Source organism: Procambarus clarkii, unplaced genomic scaffold (genome assembly GCF_040958095.1).
Source record: "Procambarus clarkii isolate CNS0578487 unplaced genomic scaffold, FALCON_Pclarkii_2.0 HiC_scaffold_258, whole genome shotgun sequence".
Taxonomy (NCBI): Eukaryota; Metazoa; Arthropoda; class Malacostraca; order Decapoda; family Cambaridae; genus Procambarus; species Procambarus clarkii.
Window position 1 is genome coordinate 251,579 of NW_027189291.1, and position 12,466 is coordinate 264,044.

Consider the following 12,466-nt stretch of genomic DNA (forward strand, 5'->3'; position numbering starts at 1 on the left):
CCAGCAAACACAGCCACAACAGCAACTGTACCAGCAAACACAGTCACAACAGCAACTGTACCAGCAAACACAGTCACAACAGCATCTGTACCAGCAAACACAGCCACAACAGCAACTGTACCAGCAAACACAGCCACAACAGCATCTGTACCAGCAAACACAGCCACAACAGCAACTGTACCAGCAAACACAGTCACAACAGCATCTGTACCAGCAAACACAGCCACAACAGCAACTGTACCAGCAAACACAGTCACAACAGCAACTGTACCAGCAAACACAGCCACAACAGCAACTGTACCAGCAAACACAGCCACAACAGCAGCTGTACCAGCAAACACAGTCACAACAGCATCTGTACCAGCAAACACAGCCACAACAGCATCTGTACCAGCAAACACAGCCACAACAGCATCTGTACCAGCAAACACAGTCACAACTGCAACTGTACCAGCAAACACAGTCACAACAGCAACTGTACCAGCAAACACAGCCACAACAGCATCTGTACCAGCAAACACAGTCACAACAGCAACTGTACCAGCAAACACAGTCACAACAGCATCTGTACCAGCAAACACAGCCACAACAGCAACTGTACCAGCAAACACAGCCACAACAGCAACTGTACCAGCAAACACAGCCACAACAGCATCTGTACCAGCAAACACAGCCACAACAGCAACTGTACCAGCAAACACAGCCACAACAATAACAACAGCTGTACCAACAAACACAGCCACAAGAGCATCTGTACCAGCAAACACAGCCACAACAGCATCTGTACCAACAAACACAGCCACAACAGCTGTACCAACAAACACAGCCACAACAATAACAACAGCTGTACCAACAAACACAGCCACAAGAGCATCTGTACCAGCAAACACAGCCACAACAATAACAACAGCTGTACCAACAAACACAGCCACAAGAGCATCTGTACCAGCAAACACAGCCGCAACAATAACAACAGCTGTACCAACAAACACAGCCACAAGAGCATCTGTACCAGCAAACACAGCCACAACAATAACAACAGCTGTACCAACAAACACAGCCACCACCACAACATCGATCACCTGTAACAACAACACTTGTAACAACAAATGCCTACCTTAGTTAGTTAGTAGTATGACTAGCCTAGTTAGTAATATGCCGACCATCTTGGCTTTAGACACTTGAGTTATCCTGGGTGTGGCATGCCTGCCTCGACCATTCTCACTCTGTTTACTCTTGTTCTTAAGAGATCTTAGTCATCATTACGTCTCTGCTGAGTTGTTTACTAAGCTATTTCTGTTGATACATATACATACACACACACACACAAACATATATATATATTCATTATATTGGTGTATACTGGCAGCAGGTTTTCTTTCAAACATGTTTCATTGAATATGACCGCATATTCTGTATTTATTATTTTCTGGTTTAGGGCTTCTATCCCTCTAACTATTTTCTTAGCATCAGGGCTTAATTGAAATAGGAGTTCTCCAAAACTCATTTTCGTACTTTTAAGGTGAAGAAAAGAAGTGATTTACTATAGAGTATTAGAGTATTTACTATAGAGTATTAGATTTACTATAGAGTATTTACTATAATTCTTGAGGCAATTCACATAAGAATAGAGCGACCTACCATGAACACCCAAATCACGGAACTATTTACTCTACCCACCATGAGAGTAAGGACAAGACAAGAACATATCGATGCCAACACAGAAGACAATGTCCAACATAACAGGCCAATTACACTGGATTAATCTTTGTGTTTAGATAGGAGATGCCTCGTATGGGCCAATAAGCCTTCTGCAGCCCCTATGTTTATCCCTTATGTATCCCCCATGTTTTCACCTTCATTATATATATATATATATATATATATATATATATATATATATATATATATATATATATATATATATATATATATATATATATATATTATTAAATATGACCGAAAAAGTAAGATTAATAATTCTAACCTGTTGCATAAGCAACAGGTCTCCATTAAGGAACATATAATCTCTTCCCACAACCAAACCATCGCCAGAGAAATCCTAGTAAACAACACAGAAATCATCGATAGATACAGCGATAGCAGGCGGCTTGACGTTTGCGAGGCACTACACATCAAGAAGTCAACACCAGCAATCAACAGCCAATTATTGCACAACTATATTCTACCCACCTCAAGACTCCGCTCCAATATAGAAGCATCAAGAAATATGGACCAATAGGCTTTCTACAAACACTTCTATTCAATACCCATTGTTTCTGTTCTGTCTTGTGTTGATACTTTTAATACCCTATTAATATCCCCTCCTGTTCTGTCTTGTGTTAATGCCACATCACCCTTCCCACCTCACTCAAATGTAGATATAAAATCAGAGATACGTTCTAATCAGTTGTGTATTTGTGAAGTCTTTGAAAATGTAATAAGTTTTACGAAACGCGCCCGTGTCGCGTCAGACTAGAAATAAAAATGAATTTTGGAGAAGTGATTTTTGATTTACCTCCAACAGTGAAGCGTAATGTACGAAAGATTGAGAAAATTCGTGTTAGAATTATTAATCTTACTTTTTCGGTCATATTTAATAATATATATATATATATATATATATATATATATGTGTGTATATCACGAAAATAAACACGTGATTAAGAATGTGACAATGTCAGACCACGGAGGAAAAATGAAACAGGAAATTTCCTTAAGTACTTTCGTATATTAAATACATCTTCAGAAGGTCCTTCTGAAGATGTATTTAATATACGAAAGTACTTAAGGAAATTTCCTGTTTCATTTTTCCTCCGTGGTCTGACATTGTCATATATATATATATATATATATATATATATATATATATATATATATATATATATATATATATATATATATATATATATATATAGATATACACAAATTTAAATAGCTTAAATTTTATATTTTGATTACTTTGGGCTCGACAGCCCTCGTCTTAACTACTTTCATTGTTTTTTAGGGGGTTAGTGTTTTTGGTAAGAATTAAATAGGATTCCAAAAAGCTAAACTGTGACTATTTAAGATTTATGTGGTGTAAACATTAGGATTTATGTGGTGTACACATTAGGATTTATGTGGTGTACACATTAGGATTTATGTGGTGTACACATTAGGATTTATGTGGTGTAAACATTAGGATTTATGTGGTGTAAACATTAGGATTTATGTGGTGTAAACATTAGGATTTATGTGGTGTAAACATTAGGATTTATGTGGTGTAAACATTAGCATTTATGTGGTGTAAACATTAGGATTTATGTGGTGTAAACATTATTATTTATGTGGTGTAAACATTAGGATTTATGTGGTGTAAACATTATTATTTATGTGGTGTAAACATTAGGATTTATGTGGTGTAAACATTAGGATTTATGTGGTGTAAACAGAGACGGAACTGGTGGCGACAGTGAAGGCGTCAGTATAGGCTTGATGCATTGCGTTTATGCTTTTTGTTGTCACTGCTTCTCCTCTTCTCTATTATTATAAACAATCCTACACCTTAATAACAATAACGAGGCACAAGCAGTTGTTACAAAATTAATATTAATAGTTTCTGGCTTATAAACTTCCGTTTAAGCACAAGGGACGTCTTCGCTTGGCAATGTTTACAATCTCTCTGGCTAGCGTCGTCTCCCCCGGTGTTCGTGAGACAAGTAGCCGTCTACACCTCTGGCTAGCGTCGTCTCCCCCGATGTTCGTGAGACAAGTAGCCGTCTACACCTCTGGCTAGCGTCGTCTCCCCCGGTGTTCGTGAGACAAGTAGCCGTCTACACCTCTGGCTAGCGTCGTCTCCCCCGGTGTTCGTGAGACAAGTAGCCGTCTACACCTCTGGCTAGCGTCGTCTTCCCCGGTGTTCGTGAGACAAGTAGCCGTCTACACCTCTGGCTAGCGTCGTCTCCCCCGGTGTTCGTGAGACAAGTAGCCGTCTACACCTCTGGCTAGCGTCGTCTCCCCCGGTGTTCGTGAGACAAGTAGCCGTCTACACCTCTGGCTAGCGTCGTCTCCCCCGGCGTTCGTGAGACAAGTAGCCGTCTACACCGGATTCACGAAATATTTATATTTTCGACACGCTATTCTTAATTTTTATAGATAATATTTAGCGGTATGCAGTTATTATTCCTTTCTTTAGGATCATGTTGTCTTTCTTGAATAGTGGTTATATCTTAGTGTTCTTATGAGAATGTGGATTTTCTCATGTTTGGATTCAGACGCCTATAGTGTCGAAAACGGCTCGGATTGCAGTTGTTGTTGTTGTTGTTAGAGGAGGAAGCCTCGTGGATCTGTTCTATATATACAGCTTAGGTCGACTGCTAGCAGCCGTGGAGTGAGGACGTTTACCGACCCTCCGTGGCTGTTGGAGTTGTTTGCTGTTTTGGTCGCCAGGTGTTGTGGGCGTCTCTGCCGTACCAGTTTTGTTGCCTGCCTGGCTGCGTTGACGTGGCAGTCCTGACATGGGGGCCATCTTCCTCCTGTTATGCGTGTGAACTCCGTGGGCCTGGAGTTCACTTGTAAGGCTGGTTATCCGACCATCGAGATGGTGATGTGTGACATGCTTCGTGTCCCGGTGGAAGCTGTTTACGGTGTGGAGCTAGTTACGGGCGTGGGGGAGGACGAGTACCGGGACTTCCTCCGTCGGTACGGGGGGCGTACGTTGCCGTTGCCAGACGATGCCGGCTCTGTGGCGATTTCGGACCGCAGTGGTGCCCTGACTTATGTCAGTGTCCATGGTGCGCCCCTGGAGTTCCCTGATGACCTCCTCCGGCGTTACTTCGGGGGTTTTGGTACTGTTGTCAGCGTGCGGGTGAACACGCTCTCCTCGGGGCGGTATGCTGGGAGGCGTACAAACATTCGCACGTTGGGGATGCGCCTGCGGTCGGATATACCATCTTCTGTCCGGCTTATGGGGTACTACGTCCGGGTGTATTATGGCCGGCAGCCTCGTACCTGTTTCCGGTGTGGCCTGTTGGGGCATCAGGCTGCCGGGTGCTCTGAGGCCCCTGCTGCTCCTGTCAACTTGTTCCGCGACGAGGATTTCCCGCCGCTCCCTCTGGCGGCAGTCTCCGGTGATGTTTTTTTTTTTTTTTTTTTTTTTTTTTTTAGCAGGGATAATCCTGCGCGGGCCCTAAGCCTCTGGCTGGCCCACTAAGTGATGCTTGTTTCTGTTTTACCTGGGCGGAGGATGAGTATGTATGACCCGTATGGTCGCTTCAGTAAGATTTTGCCATATGTGTTTAACAACTTCCTCTGCTCTGTCGAATCGAAGGTGAAATCTTAACGGGTTTGTAACTGTGCACTGTGTTAGATAATGTTCCAGTGGTCTGTCGGGCATTTCTCCACAGTGTTGACATTTCCTCTCACCTTCCGGAACCCGTAAGCCTATTTCCCATGCACATGGGTATCCAAGCCTGATGCGATGTAAGTGCACTTCTGTTGTTCTACTGCCCCCTTTCATCAAACTAAGTGGTTCGTAGTTGGAGGAATTCTTGTACCAACCCGCAGATCCTGATGTTGCAACTGCTGTGTTGTGGTCACTGTACAGCCTTCGCATTGCTCTGTTTCGAATCACTTTCTTCATCTGGGAGAGACTCGGTGGTATGTAAATGTCTACATTCCTCCTTTTAGTAGCAAGTTTCGCAGCTTCGTCTGCAATGTCATTACCTAATAGTCCCACATGACTTGGCACCCAGTTGATAAGCACCCGTCGGCCTTGTCGGTGGAGTGTGTGCATGAATGATAAGACATTGGTGATCAGATGGATGTTATCACATATGTGTTCCTGTTGCAAGGTTTCAATGGCGGTTCTCGAATCTGTATGGACGATAACATGTTGGCGGTGTTCAGCAAGAGCATGTTCCAAAGCCTTTTGAATGGCTAGCATCTCAGTCTGTAAAGTCGAACACCCATTTGAGAGCCTCCAACTATATACAGAGTTTCCTGCTTTAACTGCAGCTCCGGTTTCCTGTCCCTGCTGGTCTACTGACCCATCCGTGAAGTAAGTGAAGCTGTCGGATGCCATGTTTGCTTCTATATGCATCTGTGCAATGTGACGTAGCAGATGAGGATGTGTCTGGTTCTTCTTTCCGTCAAGAGCCATAATCTGAAAGTCTGCTGGCAGAGATTCCCAAGGGGCTTGTATAACAAAGTCTGCATGTATGTCGTCGACACCCCTCTCAGTGACTGTGTTTGCCATATCAAACGTATCGATGGCGTTTAACGCACAATGGGTCCACCTGTTGCTATTGGAGGCTCTTCTGTCCAGAGTTAGTGCTCCAGTGATCAAATCTTTAAGTGAACTGATTCTAGGTCTAGTCAATATCTTGGTCAGCATGCACGCAGCAATCCCCTTTACCCTTATTTCAATCGACGTTAGCTTTGTCTCTAGTCTTAGGTTCAGGATTTTAGTCCATCTGGGAGCACCTGTTATGACTCGCAATGCATCATTTTGAAGAACCTCAACGTTTGCCCACTGACCAGGAGAAAGAGTGAGTAAGGCAGGTGCTGCATAATCAACCAGGGAACGAACGGCGTGTATGTAAAACATTCTCAACACTCTGTGTCCCGCTCCTAGACGGGGCCCTGTGATTGCTCTCATTATATTTATTCGTGACTTTGCTTTCTCCTTTAGATATTGAATTTGCTTATTGAATGTCATCTTAAAATCAATCCACACTCCAAGATATCGATATTGTGGAACCCACTGAAGGTTAATATCCTGAATGCGTAGGTGCCTGTCTGGAGCCTTGCCACCTAGTCTCATCGCCTTAGACTTCTGTGCAGATATTTTTAGCCCTAAAACACTGCATTCAGATGTCACTTGATCTAAAGCACCTTGAGCTTTATTTAGAAGTGAAGGACCCGTAACGACTAATGCTAGATCATCAGCATAGCTTAGCAATGTAACCCCTTCTGTAAAGGACATGGTAACAAGGTTTTCCATAAGGATGTTAAAAAGACTAGGACTGAGGACTCCTCCTTGTGGAGTCCCATTCTCGTGCAAGTGGTAGTCCGACACTTGTCCTTGCAACTTTACTCTGGCATACCTGTGACTTAGGTAATCTTGAATCCATGCTAGCATTTTCCCCCTCACACCTTTTTTAACTAAGGTGTGTAGTATTGCTGGCGGGCTTGCAAGTTCAAATGCTTTTTCCAGATCAAGGAAGACCACTATAGCTGGACCCGAGTTAACTGTTCCTAGTAATGTTGCTCTGCAGTTGGCAGTACCTACACCTCTAGTGAAGCCAAATATGTGTTTATGAAGGTCTCCAGTCTTCCACAGTAGCCTATTTAAGACCATCCGTTCTGCAGTTTTACTAACGCATGATGTTAAGGAAATGGGTCTGTAATTGCCAGGTTCATTCGGCTTAGGAATCGGTATGATGTCTGCTTTCTTCCAAGAGGGCGGTAGTTTGCCTTGCTGCCAAGACGCATTGATGACGTCCAACATCCCTCGGTCTCCAGCAGGACCTGCATGTGCGATCATTGAGTATGTAATGTTATCAGCACCTGGTGCAGTGTCCTTACCACCCTTTTTGGCTCTGCTTAGTTCCTGTTCGGTGAAGGGACAGTCACATTCGTCATTTATAGCTAAGCCCTCATGAATGACTGTCATCCTCTCTTGTTTTAAGTGGTCTTGCTGCCTTCGGACCATTGCAGGAAGCTGATATGAAGCTGTTCTTTCTGCAAATTGGAGAGCAAGTCTCTCAGCCTCCTGCAATGGTTGAATACATGCCTGTGGCCGGGCTGGTCGACCTGATATAGTTTTAATCTGACCCCATATCTTGCCAAGAGTACTATGTTCATTTAGAGTTTGACACCACTCAAACCATCTTGCCTCCTTTACTTCTCGAGAAACTCGCCTTGCTTCAGATATCACCGCTCGTAGCAGAGTTCTTCCCTCTGGTGTGGGGTTTCTCTTTAGATGTTTTCTGAAGATATTGACTCTGTGGTTCTGTTCTTTAACGTCATTACTATAGAACCAATAGTTCTTTCGTTTCGTGTTACCTGTGATAATGATTGGAATAGCTTTGTTCGCAGCAGCTGCAACGGCTTCCTGCAGATTGGTCTCGTGTATGTTCAAATCCCCAGGTGGCGTGTACGTTGCATACCATTTTTCAAGTTCTTCCTGGTATACATTCCAATTGGCCTTTCCTAAATTCCACCGAGGCCGCGCAGGAGGTGTAGGAGGTCGTGCCAGGTTGAGTGCCGTGACAGTAGCATAGTGGTCACTGGTGATCACCGGGTCTACTTCCCACTTCGCCTGTTGCTGGAGTGCTGTGGAGATGAATGTAAGATCAAGGGAACCTCCTAGAATGTGAGTGGGTTCCCCAGTGTTGAGAAGTGTAATTTCAGGTACTTCTCGCAGAGCTGCAGCTAAATGGCGCCCATCTGCATTGGCTGGCCCAGTTGCACCTAACTCTGGATGATGAGCATTAAAATCTCCAGCAAGAATTAAATTTTCCTGCGTGGCCAAGGCAAGCACTGCCTCTGCTTCTAGTTTACGTCTAGGGGGCTTGTAGACGTTGTATATGAGGAGCTCAAAATTAGCCATATTCACTGTAACTGCTAATACCTCTACTCCATCCCCACATGAAACCGAGTCTATTTTCTTGCTGGGTATGGTGTTTCTGACTAGGGTCATTAATCCTCTTAGTCTCCCCTGCTCATACGGGAGAACATAGTGCTGATATCCAGCTAATCTGAAGGATTTCGTGGCCGGGAAAAGAGTTTCTTCCAAAACGATTATATCTGCTTTCGTGCTGATTGCAGCCTCCTGAAGTGTGTTTTTTATTTCCAAGACCTTGTATGTTCCACTGCAGAATTCGTAATGGCCAGACGACGGGTTCGGTTGGTGTTGCTTGTTCTACTAGAACTCCTCCTCGGAATCGACCTCTATATTCTCCGCCTCGCAAGTCGTGTCGCTGCAAATCGGACTGCATTGATAGTTCGTGGTCATCCCCGACGTTGTTGGAATCTGTGCATAACTGTGGTCCATCGCTATGTTGTTGGAAGTGCTGCAGGTCGGACTGCATTGATTGTCCGTGGTCAACCCCGGCATTGTTGGAATCTGTGCAGAACTGTGGTCCATCACTTTGTTGTTGGGATTGCTGCAAGTCGGACTGCATTGATTGCTCGCGGCCGTTTCTTGTGTTGGCGGAACCTGCGCATCTCTGCTGTTCAATACGTCTTTGTTGGCGTTGCTGCAGATCAGACTGCATTGGCTGTTGTTGTCTGTCTCCTGTGTTTGAAGATTCTGTTGATCGTGGGTGGTCACTGCGTCTTGCAGTTGCGTTTGTGAATGTCGATGTTCCGGTGTCTTGACTAGCCGACTGTTGTCGGTAGTCAGTACGTCCAAGTTGCGTTGTTTGTCCTCTTGTGCTCCATCCTGTCGGAGACTGTCTATTTCTCGTGTAACTGTGGTCTGCTGCACGATCTTGTCCATTATCACACAAGTGATGTCTTGAGTCTGTTGTTGTGAGGCGTTCTGCATCATCTGTAGGCAATTGATAATGGTCTCTGCCATGATCTTCACGATGGTTTGCAGCTGGACCTCGGTAAAACTGTATAGCTGGTGAGTAGATTCCGAAAGTAAGTGTTTTCTGCTCATTTGCACTTGCTGGACTTCTGCAACACTTTCGTGTAATGTCTGATTCGGAATTGACAGATTCGGGAAATTTTGCTCTGTTAGAGCGGGTGGCTGTGCACGAGTGTTCCAGACGGTGGTGTTGGTGGATGTACCGCTGGTCAGTGTGTTGACCCTGGCCTGAGCTGTCTGCACTTTTTGTTTCCGTGCAGAGCAGGTTGTGCTCCAGGCATGATGTTTGCCTCCACAATTTGGACATTTGGCTGTTGTGGTCTGGTTTGCCTTGTGCTTGGCAATACAGTCTTTGGTGGGATGTCTCAGGCTGCACACTCCGCACCTCTCCTGTCCTGTGCAGCGTGACTGATGGTGGCCGTATTTCTGACACCTGAAGCAGCGTAGGGGTTCCGGGACGTATGGCCTCTGTCGGTATGTCCCCCAATTTCCAAGACCGAAAGTTTCCGGCACATGTCCCATGACGGTCACCAGAACCTGACGCGTCGCTGCCTTGTCTACTTTTGTGTGGCAACGTTCCGCACTCAGGACTTGCTTGTGTTCTAGCACTGGATCCAGGGGAAAGTCGATTGGGTATCCCAAAAGCACGACTCGTGTGCGTCGTTCTGAAGGGTCCAGCTTTACCAAGCACACAGGTTTCCCCTGCAGGACTCTTACCTTCTCTAAGTAATGTGCAGTCTGTTGGTCTTGAGGTGTCAGTATTATTTCTCCCTTCAGGTTGACTGTAATGGAAAGTTTGAGCTCTGGTTGTTCTTTTTCCATCGCCGTTACTACTCCATATGCTGTAGGAAAGTGGTCGGTCTGCATGATCTTGAATTTCGGAAGAAGTGCAGAGGCTGGCGATGTCTGGTGTGAGACTGGTGGTGTCCTCCCCTGTCCCATACTGCTGTCCAGCGGCTGGGCTGTGGAGAGAGGAACAATGGCCGACATTGGCTGGCGTGAAACCGGTGGTGTCCTCTCCTGACTCATACTGCCGTCCCGCGGCAGCGTTGCGGACAGAGAAGCATTGACTGACACTGGCTGGTGTGTGACTGACGCTGTCCTCTCTAGGTCCATTACGTCCGCTGACTTGCTGGTAGAAGCAAGTGGTAAAGCCTCGATAGCAGTTTTCTTTGGGGCCTGCTGCACATCGGTCCCCCGTCCTTCCTCGTCCGAAAGCTGCTTCCATTCCCTCTTGCGCTGAGCCTTCCCCATGGCTCTCTACACGTAGTGAGAACCGACTCAAACCACCGGAGCAGCAGGCGACACGTCCTCACTGCACGGTAGCTCAGGAGCCCACTATACCCGGTGATGTTGATGAGGTGGTGCGCGTCCCATCTGCTGCTGCAGCTTCCCCGGCTGCGCCTGCCGTTCCTCCGGTTGTTGCCGTCCCTCCTCCGGTTGTTGCCGTCCCTATTCCGGTTGTTGCCGTCCCTCCTCCGGTTGTTGCCGTCCCTCCTCCGGTTGTTGCCGTCCCTCCTCCGGTTGTTGCCGTCCCTCCTCCGGTTGTTGCCGTCCCTCCTCCGGTTGTTGCCGTCCCTCCTCCGGTTGTTGCCGTCCCTCCTCCGGTTCTTGAGGTACCGTCGGTTGGTCTGCCTGATCCTGTCGCTGTCCCAGCTGCTCCCGTGGCCCTCCCTGGAGCTCCCTGTGTGACGTCACTGTCTTCTCCCTCGTCTTCTGATGCTGCGCCTGGCCCTGTGTCCGTGACTCGGGTCCCGGATGTGCTGGGTGCTGGGGTGACTGCGGAGCCTCCTGCTGTGTGTGGTCCAGTTCCCCCTGTGGTAGAGGCTGCTGCCGTCCTGGCATCGGTTCCTTCGGCTCGTGGTACCCGTATTTCTGGGTCACTTACCGGCTCGGACGATATCCGGCCGGTGCCCAAACGTTCCCGGCGTTCGTCTTCTTCCTGGGCCGACGTTGGTGACTTCAGTGACTGTGGGGCTTCAGATGTTGACAGTGTGGATACGGATGCGTCGATGTCTCCGCGGTTCGTGGTGGCGGAGGTCCATGTGCCTGCTGGTGCTGGTGCCTGTGTCTCGGACGTGCCTTCGGTTCTTTCTCCGCCGGGGGACTCTCCACAGTGGGGGGTGGTGGCTCCCGCTGCCAGGGATGGTGTGGACTCTGGTGCTGGGCGTGGCCTGGTGGTAACGTTACGGAAGGATGCGCGCCGTCCGGGTTCCCTGCTGTCGTCTGGTGGTGTGCCCGGGGCCACGGGTACCCCTGTGGTGCGGGTGCGCGTTGGGGCCCTAGGGGACGTGTTGCAGGCGTCTGTGATGCCACCGGGTCACTGGTCGAAGATTGCCGAGTTACTGCTGTCTGACGGACCGGAGTGCTTTCGTGGGGGGCAAGTTCCCTTCCTGTGGGGGCGAGTGGCGACTTCTCGCCTCATGAGTACTACCATCTGGGTCCCCAGTTTGCAGGTGTTTGTTGCCCCGGTTCCAGATGTTATGGCGTCACCGGTGGATGGACGAGACCCTTGGCAATGGGTGCTCTGGGAGGCGTTCAATGTAAGATTCCCGCGGGCCAAGTTCCCGGGCAAGTTTGTGCTCTGATTTCTTGTGTGTTTGCTCTATGACGTGCTGTGTGCCCTTCTGGCTGTTTGTTTGCCCTGTTCTATTATGTGCTTCTGCCTCTCCCTTTGTGCGTAGCTTTGCCGTGTGGCATATTAGTTTCTAGTGCTTGGCGTCACTCGTTCCGCGTTTTGGCTTGGCGTTTCGCCTCTTCTGGCTTTTCTGCGATTCACCCTTCACGGGTACGCCGGGGCGCATCCGATCCCACGATCGTCGTCGCCCCTAACTCAACAACAACAACATATATACAGCTTAAACCACGTGGTCTCTTTTCCTTCCA